The sequence below is a fragment of the Magallana gigas genome, chromosome 9 (assembly GCF_963853765.1).
Source record: "Magallana gigas chromosome 9, xbMagGiga1.1, whole genome shotgun sequence".
In the NCBI taxonomy this organism is placed as follows: domain Eukaryota; kingdom Metazoa; phylum Mollusca; class Bivalvia; order Ostreida; family Ostreidae; genus Magallana; species Magallana gigas.
Genome location: NC_088861.1, coordinates 13861823 through 13880917, shown reverse-complemented (window position 1 = coordinate 13880917; position 19095 = coordinate 13861823). Strand labels below are relative to the sequence as shown.

At 31.1% G+C, this 19095-nt stretch overlaps 1 long non-coding RNA gene across 1 annotated transcript; it reads right to left on the bottom strand.

Annotated features, from left to right (window-relative positions):
• Window positions 1-1158: 1158 nt before the first annotated feature.
• Window positions 1159-4757, bottom strand: LOC105319115 (uncharacterized). Its single transcript, XR_004603561.2, has 5 exons — window positions 4640-4757; window positions 2241-2317; window positions 1884-2015; window positions 1688-1774; window positions 1159-1556 (listed from the first exon to the last, which is right to left on the bottom strand). It is a non-coding gene; the product is annotated as an uncharacterized lncRNA (long non-coding RNA).
• Window positions 4758-19095: the final 14338 nt, after the last annotated feature.

The window sequence follows — 19095 nt, the reverse complement described above, 5'->3', positions numbered from 1 at the left end:
GCAAATGGTCCACGTATTGCAGTCATTTTTTAAAGAAAAGCTACTTTTTTATATTTTCATTAGTTTGATTATACAGTTTGAAAAGCAATTGAAGCAAATTATGACATACTAAACAAAATTAAAGTTAATCCTCATGGCGCATATATACAAAATACATTTTAAAATACTATAGCTACTTAGAAATTGACAATAGATGTGCTTTATGATTTGTCAAACATAGGTGGAAAAAAAAGATCTATCAAAAAGTGTTGTTGCTGATGAAGGTGAATTATCATAATACGTAGTAAAACATAATGTTGTAATTCCCAGAAAATCAATTAAAAAGTAGCAAATCTGATCATTTGGTTAATTTGATAATAGTAAAAGAAACTACGAATGTACTTGTAAAAAGATATTTAGACGTGTTTGGTTCACATATCCGAATACACTTAAAAACTATGGTGTACAAAAGAATGTAATTCCACAAGGCAGAACGTTTTATAAAAACCCGTAAAATTTTGAAGATTTTTGGACGTGATTTATTTTAACCGGAAAGATAAACGCGGAAAATAATGCTCTAGCATAATATAACAATTATAAAAAGGACAATCGATCCAAAGGAGTTTTGGTATATTATCAATACTAATTGTGGTTTAAATTCAACAATATTGCCAACTTCAAGGGCCTCTTTGGTTTCTATTGTAATCGAGGTTGTACTTAAGAACCATGTATATGTTTTGTATCAAGATTTATAGAAATAAAAGAAATTACATTAAACTTTTTTATGTAAAATTGAATCATTGTGAATGGATCAACCAAAACCGAAGAAGAATTAAAACAAAAATCCATCACTTTTCTTTTTCCATATTTACAAGGGCAATTGTAATGTAAGAACCCATTTCAAAGGCGCCGTATTATAGAAGGTAGTCGTTAAGATTATATAATATTTTTTATTGATAGTAAATATATTATATAATTTGAATGAAAATTTTAATTGCCGCGTTTTTTACTTAATTAATGTTAGAAATGTATAAGAGTAAATTACATACTAGTTGATAGTTTGAAAAAGTTCCTTATTGTGATAAACATAGCATGAACAATGCTAGCCTTTGCAAAATTGTAATTTAGGATAAAGAAGATTATTGTTGTACATTTGTTGGCTGAATTTAATGGGAAATTTTAAAAGGAAAAGTATTGTCTCTAGATAGTTCAGAAGTACATGTACATAATATCTAATAAAAGAATTGGTTCAAAAGAGAAACTATCATCTGCAACAACCATGGAAATGTATTTTTTATGATCTTAAGTGAAAAACAAGAGGGAAGTGGAAATTGTATATTAGATCTTACATAATTTCAAAACACTTCAATCCAATGGAATTCGTATCGAAACCAGATGATGGGTTTATTTATGGTTAGTTGAACAACGCTTATTGAGATCAATTCCTTTGTATATGATTAACATAAAAGTTAAAACAACAAGTAGACCAATGACCAAGAACTTAAGTAAATACGTCAATTGCTCGCCATCATTCAGATTTCTTTTACTTTCACTGGTATTTGTAAGCCATGTGATTCCTGTAATTATCAAAGAGAGCTACGTGTGTATTTTTACTAATCTATTGATTAAACTGTATATGTTTTTTTTTTCATTATGCATAAACTGATTGAAATTTTAGTTTCAAAAAAATCAGAGAAACATTTCTCACTATTTACACTATAATCATGTAGCAATGATGTTGTAGAACGCAAAATCTGAGATGTCTGTGAGGATGTCGAGGCATTAATTATCCTTTCTGAAATTTTAAAAATACGTCAACTTGAATGTGGTGAGTCTTTTAAGAAATCTTAAACTGTTTAGTTCAAGTTATAAAATATAAAGAATTTCAGCAGAAAACATTACACCGTGACATCCGTTGACAGGACTGCAGTGGTCTTTACTGCAGTTACATTTTGGCAAACATAGTTTTCCATAATATGGATATGGACAAACGTGGTCACATTTAGGCCCAAAAGTACCGCCATCGCATTCTGTATCTGTAAATTACTTTGATATATTAGCAAAGATATTCTAGGGAAACAATGGTAAATTTTCTTGTAGTAATTGCATGTATCAATCTAAATTGAATCTCGTTGACAGCAGACCACTATAGCTTGGGTATTCTGACTATTTAAACACACATCGAAAAAATATTATAGCATAGGCATATTTTTCGTAATGTTCTTAAAAAATTATTTAATAAACACTTTTTATGATCTTACGGCCGCGGATAGGTATGCATCTATTATCTATTTTGTTCCATACATATCCTTGGCAGCATTTGACGACTCCTTTTGAACTGTAATAAAACAAATATTCTGAGAGTATTTCATAAGCAATACATGTCCTCTTCACGTACTGGTACTTTTATTGTGCCCATTAGGTTGGACAAAAGTTGGTTAAAGATATTATTAAGAAGGACAACCCAAATTTGTAATTAAATAAAGAGTTGTCTAAAGCTAATTTCTAAATCGTTGCGTTCACTTTTGTCCAATTGGGTATATAGACGCACCAGCGTAGCATTACATAACTTATTGGCAACCATATATCAAAATAAAGAGATTTTATTAAGATAAATTAACTAGAAAAAGTAACGCAAGTCGAATTGGAATAGTGAAAGTTGCTTTTTTGGATAAAATGACCGACTAGGATAAGCACTAAAAAGTGCAACTTTCTCTTTTCTCGCCTTCGTTTTTTTGGGGAAAATTATCTAAGCTGATCATAAAAAAAGAGTCACATTTACAAACTATTTACGAAAATACCCGGGTTTTAAGATAAACATAGTTTACCGGTTTTACCGACAAAGGAATAATAAAGATGATACAGAAACATCTATGGTCCTTACGTTGTAAACGTAATCGCTATAATTACGTCTTCCAAACAAAGCGAGCCCATCATTGGGGAAGGGAAGACCTACATTGGCAAAACTTTACATAAAAAGAGTATATACTTGATTAAACGTATTTCTCTTTCTGGAAATTCATGGTGAACCTGTATGGCCCCAGGAACAAACATATATATGGTACAGGGATAGGGATCTCAACAGGTTTTATGATTATGTGGGCACCGTTTGGTCGAAGGGGGTCAGGACCACCCCCAAGGCTAACCTACATATGATGTTCCTTGACCCTAGGAACAAGAGAATAAATGCTTTAGGAATGGGGATCTCAGTCGTTTTCAAGATATTTGGCCATTCGTTGTTCCATGGGGGTCAATAATATCATTGGTTAAGTGGTCAGGATCCCAACCATTTTTTGAGATACTAGTATTTCGTCATTCTGAATTTTAAATTATATCCTACTCCCCTTTGACTCCGAAAATATGGTTTATAAACGACAAAAATTAAACAAGGGTGCTCATTTAGTTATGAAGGTATATCATATCGTAGGGTTTTGAAAAATTCCATTTGGCCGTCTTTGAGAAACGCAAAAGACATGTTCATGATAAGAATTCAAAGAAGACATAAGAAAAAGAACTGTAAAAAACAATGTTTCGTGACTTCGTTAAGGAGACTTAATTGCTAACTCTACAAAAAAAGGTCAACAAATATTTTTTCCTAAACAGTTTTACAATGTTTTCCGTAGAAAAAAATCGGTTTTTGAAACGGTGAAAATGGCGGGCGGTTCCAAAAAGGGTATCCCATTTGTTCGCATACATGTACCAGAAATGCGCACTGCTTAGATTTTTGATGATTTTGTATAGATTTTGTTAAAAATGCTAGCTGTTAAACTTTGTCATTCGTGGCGTGATATTGCAGATAGGGTACCCCATCTGTCCATAGAACTCGCCCAACTGTTTCAAGATATAAGATCTGGGCTATTTTTTTAACAGATATGTGGCTTATGTGTATTCAAGATGTGCATATTACAGTAAATTATATTTCAATTTTTGATAAAACATGAGAAAAATACAAGATGATAAACTTCGGCATTTCTGGCATAATATTGCATGTAAGGTATCCCATTTATCTTGATAACTCTTCCTACAATATTCAATATAAAGTCGTTTTTATTTTGCAGATCCGTTGTATGCATATACGAGACGTGCTATGACATGTTACATATTATTTGGATGTTAATTTTTGATTATAAGAAAAATACCTGTAAAATATTAACTTTTAACAAAACTTTTTTTTAAAGAGTACCCAATTTATCCGGATAACTTTTCAAAATATGAACGTTTTTGTTTTGCAGTTCAGTTTTACATACATGTAATATATTTAGTTTTTTGTGGACTATATAATGAGAAAAGTATCAGCTCTTCAACTTAGTACATTTGTTCCATAATATTGCCCAGGGTGCATCATTTGTTAAAGTTACTTCTTCTTTTGCAGTTTTCAAGATAGGAAGTTCAATTATACACCACAGAAATAAGCATCATACTTTTAATATTTTGATAGTTTAGAAATAGTGAAACAAAATTGTAAATAAATAATAATATACTATGTACATGTACTTTTAATTATCCATTGTCACAAGGGATGCAAACAGACTGCAATGAAATAATTTTGTCGGAAACTTGAATTACGCCATTAGAAACTGTGACTAAAAGCGGTGTCAAAAATTAATATCATAGATAGATACAATTATTTAAACATTTTTTTATTTATGTAATATCTTACCTTGTACAAACTTTGCAGTTTGAAACAGCAATGTGTAGAAAAAACAAACAAGTTATCAGCAAATATAAATTCATTTTCGCAACCTTTTGATTTGTTCCCTATCACCAGACACATTTGTTTTGTCTAAAAGAGATAATTTAAGCATATACATTTGACTTCCTCGTAGTTATACTTGTGATACGCTCACATGAGTATATGAATCACTTCAGTTTGTTAAACTAAGCGGTCGTTATTTTGTGCTCTTTAAATCTGATATTCCGAAATGTTCTGAAAATGTGTATAATAGGAATATACAGTTTTTCTACTATTTAACAATATTATTTTTCTTTGTTTACTGAATTAAATAAAATACGATTGTTTTGCATTATGTTTATTAGGTATTTAGACATTGTCATGACAAATGTGGAAAAATTTTCAGTCTGTAATTGGAAGGTACATGTATCTAAAGTCGATATATAAATAGATATGTTCAACGTATATGATAAAACACACAGGAAGTAATGTGTTTATTTCGCAGTGATTTTGAGGTATTGACGTTGTTGATTTTTTTTACCGATTGAAATATTGCTTGCAATTATGAATTCAATATTAGAGATTATGAAAATAATCTGTTTTCTATCTCTACATACTGCTGATTCAAATCCAGAAGTTTGTAAAGGGTAAGAAAAACTTTAAATATATTTCATGTAAAAAGATATCAACAATGTGTGTATGAAGTTGGGCGCAAGTTTTACAAAGTAGTATATAAAGGATTTCTGTTAAACTCTCTTCTTAAAACAATTTGGTCAGAAAGAATTAAATCTTTGTGGAAGCACTCTTAGGTAGTGTATTCAGTTATATGTATGTTCAAATCATGGTTACTGAGGGTAGAAAGGGGGCTATAATTGGGGGAATGTCAAATTTATGCAAAGGAACTTCCAAAGATATAGAGAAAAATCTTTAAAAATCTTAAAAAGCATTCAGCTAATAAAGCTGAAATTGTATGAAAGCAGAGGTTGTGCAGATTAAACTTAAATCCAACAATGATTTCTGAGAGAAAAGAGGGGCACAAAAGTTGGTTTAAAAAATAAGAATAGAGTAAAATCTTCTCACAATTAATACTAAGATTAATAAAAGAAAAGTTATTGAAATTATACCAAAAGTTCAGTGCTCGCCGTTTCATATTCTTGATATGACAAGAAAAGATGGAATCGCAAAATAAAGAATTTTCGGTATAGTTAGGAGTTTAACGTTTTAGCGACGTTTGTGGCAACGCACTTTGAAAATATTTTGCACTTGATCTGTTTTTTTTTTCAAAGTGCGTTGAATTTGGGATCAAATCTACGCATTTTGAAAAAATATTTTCAAAGTGCGCCGATTTGGGACCAAGTTAAACCACATTGCGTTATGAAGGTACATCAAATTGTTTTGGTATCGAGACTGTTAAAGCACTTTACAAAAATATATTTAAATCACAAATCCTAGAATTCAATTTCTAATTTGTTGATAGTATGACGTTTTTATTACACTAGTGAATCTTATTTACCGTCTTTGATAACGGGGATGGGGGTTGAGATTAACCAAAGATACAGGTCAATTTCCAGTGTATCGTTTAATTAAAGATATAAAGCCCCCTTGTTGTTATTGTTCCATCCAAAACATATGATATTCAGCAACTTAAAGTAAACGTTTAAGATCGGAAAAAAGAAATATGCTTTGTTGTAAGTTAAGTACAGTGATATTGAAAAAAAAAACGAGCTGGCCAAACAATAATTTCTCCAATGGCATGTTATAAAATCTATAAGTGTTTCAACATAAACCCTCATTTCATATTCTAATCAAATGAATCACTTCAATTAAAAAAAATATATATTAACAAACATTAGATTATTATAAACTTAAAACTATGCGTTAGGCTGTGGTTTTTTTCTCTCTCGCACAGATCTTTTAAATGATCATATTGTTTTTGATAAACATAACTAACGTATGTGGCAACGCACTTTAAAACAATTACGCACTTTTGAATTTCTTTTCAAAGTGCGTTGAATTTGAGACCAAATCAGCGCACTTTGAATTTTTTTTTTCAAAATGCGTTAAGAAAGTACATCAACATTATTTAGTATCGAGACTCCTAACGCACTTTGAAAAAATATGTATAAATCACAAATTCTCGAATTAAATTACCAATTTGCTGATAGTATGATGATTTGTAACACTAGTGAATCTTATTTACCGTATTTGAGAACGGGGATCGGGGTTGGGATTAACCAAAGATACAGGCCAATTACTAGTTCATCATTTAATTGATTGGAGGAGGAAGGTCCCCTATCCCTCATTTTTCCTTCCCAAATACATCATTTTCAGCAACATTTAAGATCGGAAAAAGAAATATGCTCTGTTGTAAATTAAGTAAATGCAGTGATATTGAAAAAATTGAACTTGCGTAACAATAATTTCTCCATTGGTATGTTAAAGAGTCTATAAGTGTTTCAACATTAACCCTCTTTTCATATTCTAATCAAATGAATACTTCAATATAGAACAAAAAATACATTAACAAACATTGAATTATTTTAAACATAAAATTAAGCATTAGGATGTTGATTATTTTTTTCTCGCAATGAACTTCTAAAATATCATATTGTTTTTGATAAACATTACTAACGTACTATCCTTTTTTCACATCATGCTTGTTTACAAACACATGCAATAAGCCAGTTGAAATATGGTGTACATTGATATCCATTATTAATATACATAAATAATATTCGTTCTGGCATAGCCCAATATACATGTACCAGATAAGAAGTAAATTTAATCTATTGCTAAGGAAAATGCAGTTACTTAGGGTGCAAAACACAGTTGTATATGTGACGTTATAAGGAGGTTTTCAAATGAGGGGCAAGCAAAGCTGACCACTATAAAAATAAATTATAAAAACATGTTACATATATAGATGAATCTATATATCAATAGAAAGATAAAATCGTGAATTTTTAAAATATTGAAGAATAATCCACATGTAACTTAATGCTAGAATTTATTTGGCACTCAAAACATGCGGAAAATAGACAAAAGGATGCCTCAAAGTGCAGTACACCCATGCATTTTTAGGCTCCCCCCTAAAAGCAGAATGCAACCAAATCAGCCATTTTAATTTCTGTACATTTTCAAGAACAAGTCCTTAGGCATCATTTTATAGTATTTTAAGGGTACATTCGCAAGCTTCTCAAAAGAGCTATGTTACCAGCTAAAAAATTCATGGAATTTTGCATGTGTAAAATCCGGATGTTTTTGGAGTTACCTCTCTTTATTTTGGAGTCTCACAAAATTAATTTTTAAAAATGTTCTATATACTTCTTTCATGTAATCGAAAGATAATCCACTACATTATGCAATTGAATATTTAAAAAATTAATTTCCATGTATACCGCATAAAAATAGCAAGGAAATCACCACCCATCATCCTTTTCTCCAGAGAAACCCCCCCCCCCCCTGGATTTATTACGAAACTGTGTTTAGCTAACGTAGCGATGAAGTTAATTTCATAGTTGGATATTCAAATCTCCCATAGAACGAAAAGGAAAAAAATTATTATCTAGAAACTGTTGACCAAGTTAGCTGAACGTGCTATTTGTTTCTTTTTAAATAAATCACATTAAGCTAAACAATGATAAACCAATCATTTATTGTATGTAAAAGTATCAATTATTTTGACTTAAAGGGACATGGGCACGATTTTGGTTAAAAATTGTTTTTTCAATTTTAATAATCACAATGCTTTAATAGGAAACCGAAATTTGAATGTCATTTGTTGACTTATAAGCGAGTTACAGAGCTTGAAATTCTTCACTATGTTTACAAAGCGTTTGTCGTTCAAGTAAAAATTTGAGTTTTAAACCCAAAACGTATCTTTAAAACGTTAGGAACTGTTTATCTATGTTTAAAATGAATAAACAGATAGACAAATAAGTTGGAAAAAGATTTTTTCTGGTATATTGAACCTATGTAAACAAAACAGGACACGAGCCTTGTTTACATGACAAAGAGTTGAGAGCCCTGTATCTTGGTTTTAACGCTACGAATGACTCTCAAATTTTATTTGATCATTAAAAATACATGTTAAAAACTGTTAATCAACCTTGTTTAACTCAATAGGTTCTTTTTTAAATAAATCACATTAAGCTAAACAAGGATAAAACAATCATTTATTGTATATAAAAGTATCAATTATTTTGACTTAACCCTGCATGGTTTTTTTTTCGACGATATTAACGCACTTTGAAAAAAAAATTCAGAGTGCGTTGACTTGGTCCAAAAATGAACGCACATTTTAAAAAAAATAGAAGTGCGTAATTGTTTTAAGTGCGTTGTAACTGACGTTACACATTCAGTTGCATGTACTCATTACAAAGTAAACTAAAATAAACCACGCTGATACATGTAAGAATAAAATACGGTAATAAACGTGGAATATAGATTAACACGAGTTTCGAACCTGGAACAAATTCAATTTGAATCTTAATTTACACTATATATCATTCATATGTAAACTAAATAAAAATATTAAAAAAATAAATTTTGGAATTGATTGAAAATCATTTGTATTATTTATAGCAAGGCTTGTTGGCGTTTTTTTATTTATTAATCTTATAATTAAGTGTCCCTGCCTAGCTTTAAAGAATTAAAACTACCGTGACTTACTTCGGTGTCAATCTTGTAAGGATAATGATTGTGATATGGGTGCTAATTATTATAGCAATGAGGGCACATTATCTATTAAATATAACTGAGGGGTCCACACACCCCTTTGTTCAGGAAAATCCTTTAAAATTGACAATTGCTTAGAATAAGTAGGAGGACTATTCCTCCCTGGCAAACGAAATTATAAATCATCCTTCGGATCTTCCTCCAGAAAAATGTTCTTGTTCCGCGTGCAAACAGAGAGAAAAGTCCCGGTGCGAAACGTCTCTCGGAGCGAAACACCTAACATTTTTTTTGTAAAGGAGAGCAGCAACAAATTAAACTGCCTCCTGGCGTTATAATGTTACATTAATACATTCACACAACATTAATTCGTTCTCATTGTATGCACACCATAAAGAATAAAAAGGAAAGTGATATATGATTAGCATTGATGCGAAAACAATTAAATGGCACATATGTAAAAATGAAATGAAGAATAAAAAAGCCCGTAAAATAAGAGAAAATACAAGATAAATAGCAATTTGGCGGTAATTCCCATCCATACTCTATTCCATCTAGTAAATTTTAAACATTTCATTATAAAATGACCTTTTCACATTTGGCACTGTTTATTCATTTATGGTGACCTTAGACGTCAAACTACAGCGTATTATACACAATGGTATTCTTTATACATTCGACTAAAATATGTTATATATTAACAGCTACAACAGGCTCAGAGGCCTTGACGGTCACTTGTGCACCGTAGCCCCTTAAATGACCTGTCAGTAAGTCTCATGTTTGCATTTTAAGCTTCAATTTAGGGTCTTAACCTTAATCCTATAACCCTCTGAATTCCCACCTCCCCCACACTCCTCTCACATGTAATATTTGGTGTTTGCAAACATCACTTAATAAAAGGGGTGTGTGGTGTCTGAGAAACTCGGAATATACTCGGACTATATAAACAGTAGCTTCAAAGGCCAACAGTTGTAAATTAAACTTTTAGTGAAAATGCCTTTGATAATTACTTTGCAATGAGTTAATTAACAGTTTGTACCCGAAAATGTGGTGAAATTTGATTGCCTTGGCGCACATTCGTGTTTCAAGTCTTCTTTAGCTATAAAAGTATTGTGAAGGCAAAGAAATATAACGCATATACGTGTATTATATAGTGAATATTTCTAATAACAAAAACATGTGGTATTTAATATAAATAATCTTCATTTTAATATACAATACGAGGCATTTTAGTTTCATTCATATTTCATTTAATTCAATTACAAATGTTATTTATTATTGTATAATAAAAATGTACCCAAATAAGACGAAAAGTGTTTAATTCATATATATTTTTTGTACAAAATTCAATGTACAAGGAAAGATAATCTTCTTAACTATACCATAATTTATACAATACTTTTGGCGTAATATGACGTCATAAAATTGTGACGTCATAGACTTTTACATGACGTTTTAGATCATAACATAAGTTAGAGTTTTTAAATCACTGTACTGTATATACGATGCATGTGTTTTCTCTAACTCCCTAAAATTTGTGCATTTAAAACATGTCTTATTATGTATTATTAATTTTAAAGGAATCAATTCTGTAACATATTATTTATTAAAAAGAAATGCTCCGGATAGGATTTTATTTAAAATTCTCTTATGACCTTAACCTTTTACCTAGAAACATCAAGGTCACTGTGCACTTTTTACCAAAACAAAAACACTCTATGGGTGTAGTATGAGCCAGATTGGGCCAAGGGGAAAGAAATATGGCCTGGACAAACCGTCTTGGAAGGACGGACGGACGGACAGACTGTCACTTAAGGGCGCCCGCAGAGCGGAGCCCTACAAATGTTTGCATCCTCTTATTGTGTAGATTCAACTTGTTCAAATAATGATAACACGTGTAAATGTTTATCTTTAAAGAGCTATTACTATTCATATAATTATGTGCAAAAAACTACAGGAAATCATATAGCGGTGTTGTATACATGTATAATTTATTTATCGCAACATATTTTCACCCAACTCCTCTATAAAATATTTAATCCTACATCAGAAATTTAAGGTAATTAACTTTGCTAAATATTAAACATTTATATTTTTAATTATTTAAAGCGTTTTATAAATTTATCAAAGTAGTGAGCCATTGTGCTCAGGTGAGCGATGTGGCCCATGGGCCTCTTGTTTTCTTCTAGTGAATGAATGAATATTTTGGCTCTACTGTTATTATGATATATTATGTAAATGATTAGCAAAAAGTAGTGGAAGAAGAAACTTGGAACAAAGTAAAGTATTTGACTTAGGTTTGTCGGACATTTTAATTGTTTTAAGGTGGCCTTCTAATAGTACCTCAAGTTACTATTGTATAGTATCTTCTACATCGAAATTTACTAAACTTGATATTACATGTATCTACTGAATTATCTTACAGAGCACAAGGAGTCGTCGAATGCTGTCCAGGATTTGTGTGGAACAAAATAGAAAATAGATGCACTCGATATCAGACCAGCAAAAAAAGTAAATATATACCAATGACCTAACTACACACTTAATGTTTCATTTCTTTGCCAAAATTTTAGAAGTAAAAAATTGTAAAATTTCATATTTTGCCAAATTGTTAGTCCTTTTTCCATTAACAATGGTGTTCGTTCAAACAGGGGTCGAACATTTATTTTATAATATCTTATACAAAGATACCTGACGTTTTAAATATGCATGTACCCTAATCCTCTATTTTAACAATAATATGGTCGATTTTTTTATTGGTTTATCTGCAACGATTTTTTGTTTGAGACACTTGCAAAATTATTAATCAAATATATATCCGTTTCCCGCTTACTACTAATATTATTGTATTTAGAATCAAATAATAATACCGGTATTTTGTTTAGAATGTGAACCTGGTTATATTGGACCTAACTGTGAATACGTTTGCCCATACCCCATGTATGGAAATAACTGCATATCAGAATGTCACTGCAGTGAAGACAATTGCAGTCCTGCTTACGGATGTCTTAGTATATTTATTTTTTCTACTCCTTTTTTCGTTTCATTACTGTTATCCAATTATATACTTAAACGCATGTGGGTTTTTAATTTGCAGAATGGAGCGATGGTGCCACAAGGCTTTCACAGAAATCTCAGATTTTACGCTCAACAACCGTGTCGCTCACAACGAGTGTAAATGGTTAGATCCTTTTTTTCACTTTAATTCTCCCCTAAAGATAATTTAAGGCAACCCAAAGTACAAGAATAAGTGCGTGTATAACAATATAATTATTAAATGTATAATTATGTATCTGTTCATTTTCTTGAAGAAACCGTTAGAAATTTATCTAGTATTTTTTTAGAACAACCTTTTCGTGACTAATCGTATTTGCCCATCGTGAAAGTTCCCTGTCATAGGATCATAATTACGATGATTAAATTCTCACAAACACCGTGTCCGCAATGACGTTAAAATCGGGTATTTATTTTCTTTATATCTCAATTAGTTTTAAACATGATAATTCAAAATACATGAAACAGATTGGTATCAACAAGAAGAACACAATTATTTGCTTTATCTATACAACTATATAAAAATAATAGACTCGAATTTTTGGGCTTTTATACCAAGAAATCGGAAGAGTACTGTCCTTTTTTTTAATATATCTTAAACATCATTGGTACTTGAAGATTACCAATTAGGTTTTGCTTCTCTAATTAATAATCAACGAAAATTCCTTTAAAAGATCCGGATATCATCTGGGGTTTTTTATTTTACAATCTTGCGCATGCGCATTACATTCACGCTAAATCATGGAGGCTCTTTAGTTTATGTTTCCACAGTATAACATTTACATGGATAAACTTAAAACGTTAACACAAATACGTGTAAATTTTCATTGAAAATTTGCTATATGTTTTGTTCACCAAAGAAAATACGGGAGATAACTCAAACTCTGTGCATTTAATATGAAAAATCCAGAGAGTTCAGAATGTCAAAATGGTGTGTAAATTTGAAGCGAGTAAAAAAAAAGTTGATGAAAAAATGTTGAACTCTTCATTAATATGAATTAAATGTTATAGATGAACGGTATTTACAGCCTCAAAATGGTTTGTTATGAATAATTTGAATGTTATTTTAAATGCAGCTTCGTTTATTTTCTCCAAAAACGCTTCGAATCGATTCTGCAATGTTTGTTACATTACATGTATATGGGAGGCATTTTAACTGTGATGAAGACATATCCCGAGACAAAGTTAGATTATTCTAACTTAGCAGAACGTAGTGAATTATAGGCTTAAAGCGTGGTTATTTAAATGTCAACAGTACAGTGTGACTATGTGGCTGTTTCGTAAATGTCCGATATCGTACGCAATGTCAACCTAACCCGTGGACGCACGGGTCAATGTCTAGTTTTTCAAATTTAAACTTATTAATTTCACAACGATTGACAACCAAGTTCTTATGTTAATCTATCTCGTTTGTACGGCTGTTGTACGCAATGTGGTCCGTAATGTGGGAGGATAACACCAAAAGAAATTTCAAACCGTGCATGATATTTTTTAGAAGTAATTGAAAACATGGCGGTTAAGAAGTTGTTAATCCCGTAAGTGTATATAAATATACATCCTTAAGTTTTACAACTGCAGTACTTCTACCACACTTGTACCATTTCCTTTTGAAAAATATCATGGGTAGTCAGCTAACGGGCTTAAAATTCTTGTTTCTTGTAAACATGTGACTGACCATGCGTTACTGCTTTCAATGTGTACTGTCTTATACATGTACCATGTATATTGGGTGATTCAATTTACATAGATATATTTTTATTGTTTTAGAAGTAACATTGCTTACCAATACCAAGGAAAGTACATGTAAAAGGAAACGAAATGGAAATGAAAATGCTGTACTCAACATCTTTATAGTTGGTCTTTCTGCAATTGTAGTTATACTGTGTGCGATATACATAGGAAGCAACCTTAAAAGTCATATCTTAAAGTCTAGCAATTGCATGTCCGCATAATCGCAGACGACAATATGCAATAGACTGTAAATTGTATTTCCATAGAATGTATGTGTATTATCATTTGTCAGTTGTATGGAAGTTTCTTCAGTAATCTTCTGCCTTTTTCTAACCGTTACGGAAGACTAATCGGTTATTATCGGTTAATATCTTGTCGATATTGTGCATACGAGTTATTGTTAACGGCTCGGCCGATTTTCTTTAAAATCTCAGTATGATATATACTGATCAGAACCTTATGTAACTTCTGTTACATCATTTTTAAAAATATTGATTCGATTAAGTATTCAGAGGGTCAGCTCCTCTTCCACAATAAAAATAATAATATTGGGATAAATTTTTCAAGGATTATTGTCAAAAAATTGTAAATGAGCTTTTTGGCATCCAAATCTGCCTGGAAATCTGCCCCGGGGGGAGGGGGGGATTGCGTATGCAATACTCTAAGAATCCTTGTTCACTTGTATATTATAAAACATTGCTCATTGCTCATTGGTTCAAAAGTCCAAAAAAAAATGTTTCCTTATATATCAAGAACGATAAAGAACTTCTAACCAGTTGTTGAACAAAATGTGTCTAAAATTATATGAAATTTTATTTGATATGAAGAAAAGGGACTGGTTCATGAAATAAGAAACCTAGAAGAGTCTAAAGTTTCCGATTTAGAGCTCTGTATCTATCAATATTTTGTACATATATGTAATACATACATTGAACAGGAGAAATATTATAATGTGTTCATTTCAATTTTTTATCTATACATTACACATTTTAATTAAAGGTTACCCTATTATGGGTTTTAAAGGACCAAATAGTCTTATTACATGTACATGTATGATGTTTTTAAATTATATTTTAACATGCGATATTGAGCATAATTCGCTTAAAATGATGTTCTTAACAATATCTCTTCTGCATCCCTTAAGTTTTAGTAAAACGGTCCTAATAGGGAAAGACTGGTCCGTAATTTTTTTAACCCTTCTCTATATTTCAGATCATGTTTTGTGTCGATCACATGTATCCCAGCCAATGTCTTATCTCACCTCCTTAAAATCGAACGGAAAACTTTGTAGTTGCATGCAACAAGATCGTGTCTATATTTACACATGTATCAATGTTTTAAAATAAAGTGATCCCTAACTGACACAGATATATTCACTTATGAATCATTATGTTTATGACTGTTTAATTGCCATGTCATTTCCTTTATACAATTCATTTAAAAATCAGAGAGTTTTTTTTTTTTTAAAAAATCTTTATAATGGCGTATGGCTTACCTTTTTGATTCAAATTCATCACAATATAATCATTATCATCATTCACATCTTACATTCATGAAATTCATTTAAACTGAATTGAAAAATCACCTGATGATAAATGGTGACACTATGATCAACGTGCTATATGTAGCATCCATTTACATCTGTGATGAAATGTAGCAAAAAAGTTAATCAGTAATCTAATTTTGATGTGTTATGTTGCGTTATACAGTTATAAAAGAGGCTGAAATATTACTTGTAAGTTCATAAAATCATTTGTAAGTATTCCTTTTAATAATCTGTAGCATCCATGAAATAAATTGAAGTTACTTGTTGAGAGATGAGGAAGTATTTTTTTAACAAAATGAAAAAGATAATAACCATAATAGATATTTAAAGATTTACTTAACACATAGGTTTAACGAGGCAGAGTACAGTTTGAGTGGGCAAGCTGTCGGGTAGCGTTTCATTTACATTGTGATATCATCGTTTTGCTTGATTGACGCCATGGCATTATGGTTTTAACTGCAGATATTCTGCGAAATTTGTCGAAAATAACTCGTCAATTAATATTATATTGTATAATAGACATTATCATCATGAAGAATAAGCTATATTTGGGTTCGGGTCGAAAACGTGAAGAGGGTTAAGCAAGTCTAGCTAGCCCTCTGTAAAGTTTTCTGACGCCGCCTAAATACTGTGGTTTCATTAATATTCGAGGGTATCACAGATTCAAGGATACGTTAATTCGTGGCCAATGACCCTATCAATTCAAAATGTTCATAGAAATTGCATTTCAACGAACACTTTATTTCGTGGATTATCTGAATAACGAAATCCACGAAAATTGGTATTCAACGAATATTGATGAAACCACAGTATAGCTTAATACATGTATTTCAAGACAGTAACTATGTATTTTATATTAATTACCCTTAATATGTGATGTTATATATTTATTTATTCTTAAATATGTCTGAATGCTTTAATAACATTACATAGTTCGCCATTTCCGCCTTGGCAAAAAAACAAAACAAAACTATAGAAATTATATGACAAATCTGTGAAACTGGACATACTAAAAAAACATTGATAAGACCCCAGGGACAAACCAGGAGGTAAACGGTTTTTTTTTCATTTGACCACTTGATGCCTTTTAGCAATAACTCTCATATTTAGAACAAAAAAAATCCCTAAGGCAGAAGTTATTAAAAGGGGAAAATGTGCAAAATTGATATATTTCAAGCAAAATCCCATAAGGTTCTACGTTAAAAATTAATCAACTTTGAAAAGACCCCTTAAACAAACGATGTAGTAAATGTCTATTTTTTTCATTTTAAAATAATAATTAATACAGTAGAAATTCTTGTAATTTTTTTTAATCTATGGCAGACCAAATTAAAACCGGCCTCGTTATGAGAGATTTGAGTTAGACAAAAGTTTATCAAGTAATGAATTCAAATTAATTTCAAAGCCGCAGTGTTCATTTAAGGTTATTTTTGGCATCAAATGATGAAATAACAGGACGCAAAAGAATGTAGCGTTACATAAACTACAATTATGTCGAATCCTGTTATAATATTTAGCTGACATGTGTTGAAACATTTTCTTCCTTGATGTCTGATTGTATTTAATTGTTACAATTTCCGTAATTTTTGTTACGTCGAAAGATTCATTCAAAGTTTTATTGAAGGTAACGTTATTTTACCACATGTTTCCGTGTCAGGTCAAGACAGCAATCCAAATTATCTTTAAAATGATCAATGAAAACAATTTACAAACTTTTGGCATGATCTCGAATCTCTCTAGTATTGCATGCCAATAGCTATTAAATAATACTTAACTAACGCAGGTAGTGGAACAGTTGAAGTCAGTCCCCATGATTCTATGTTGCGGCCGTTTTAGTCCTCTACCAGAGATACTGGAGGACTATAGTCTTAATATATTTTCGTTTGTCTGTCATTCATTACATTTATGTCTGAACTTGGTTGTTCAGATTTTTTTTTCTCTACATGGCTTGAAAAATTGATTTGTGACGATTTGTTCAATTTAATTGTGTTCGTCCTTAAAAAAGAAGGATCTTTCACCGAATTTTCACAAAACCTACATGAATTTAGCACTTTAAACGACACTGGAGGGAGACACGTTTTGTTTTTGCAATACACTTAATTTTAAATCTTCATTTTACAAAATAAGTGTAGCTGTAGAAGTATAAACCTAAAAGTTTATGCTATTTAATAATCACATTCGCGTGACCGTTATATCGACAAGTTATTATCTAAATAAAAAAGAAATCATATTAGATGTTTTCCGTGAGAGACTTTTTTTTCTATTGACACACTACTATAAATTATACAATAAATATGTATCTGTCTCTTTTGCAGCTATATACTACTAAGTACAAATGTAATAATTATGGACTCGATTGTTATGCTTTATAACTGGTAAATCTGGTCTGAACTATTAATGAAGATATTTATTTTGGGGGAGGGGCAGAGGGGTGACTTTCACCACCAGATGATCGACATACTATTCTGTCTCATTTTAATTTGTCTTTCCAGCCACATGGGACATGAATCTTTCGAGTTAAATATATATAGAAGGGTAACATATTGGATTAAGCAGCTTTTAATTAAATAAACTTAAAGGGAGGTAATTTTTACATTTAATATTAAATAAGCACCCCATATCTTTTGTATACGTAGACAAAGTATTCAGAATCTAATGTAGATTGCATTAATTGCAGTTGTGCATAAAAAAGGTGTAGCGCCTTTTCCCATTATTTCGTCTTCACCCCTGTTCAAACGTATAGTGCCTTTTACTATAAAAAAAGAAAAGGTACAATATAACGATAATTTTAGAAACCTAGCTACCAATTTTATGATTGTGACTGTAACCACTGACTTGTTATTAATTCAGGGATCCTGAATCGAGAAATAAAATACAATTGGATTCTTACCCGAAATTACGTGCAATGCATCTATGATTAAGCTGAGTGTAGTGTGTATATATATATATTAATATATATATATTGGATGTTCTCAAACTCAGAATTATACAAGAGGGGCTGGTAACACAGCAGATTAATACATGTAACTTAAACGTTCTATTCGTATTCTTATCATGGTCTAAGCGAAAAGAATAATAAGAATTTACTTGGAGGAATCGGTACAGCTACCCCAATATTAGAACAATTTTAACATGACCTTGGACTTTGGGTAGTTGTGTCAAACAGCAAAGTGACGTAGGCATGTCTATTTCACTGCTGGCCACTCAGCCATGGCTCTTTAAAATTAACACGATTTGTCTGGTTTTTGAGCTAAGACTACTGTCCTTTACAAACATTTACATTATTGAGAATCAAAATTTCTACCTGACAATGCACAAATTTTGATTCTCAATAATCTAAATTTTTGCAAAGGACACTACGCAATAGGTGCATATTTCACTTGAAACCGCGAGTCATTTTACACATTACCACCAGGCCACACAGTCTACACAATTTCTA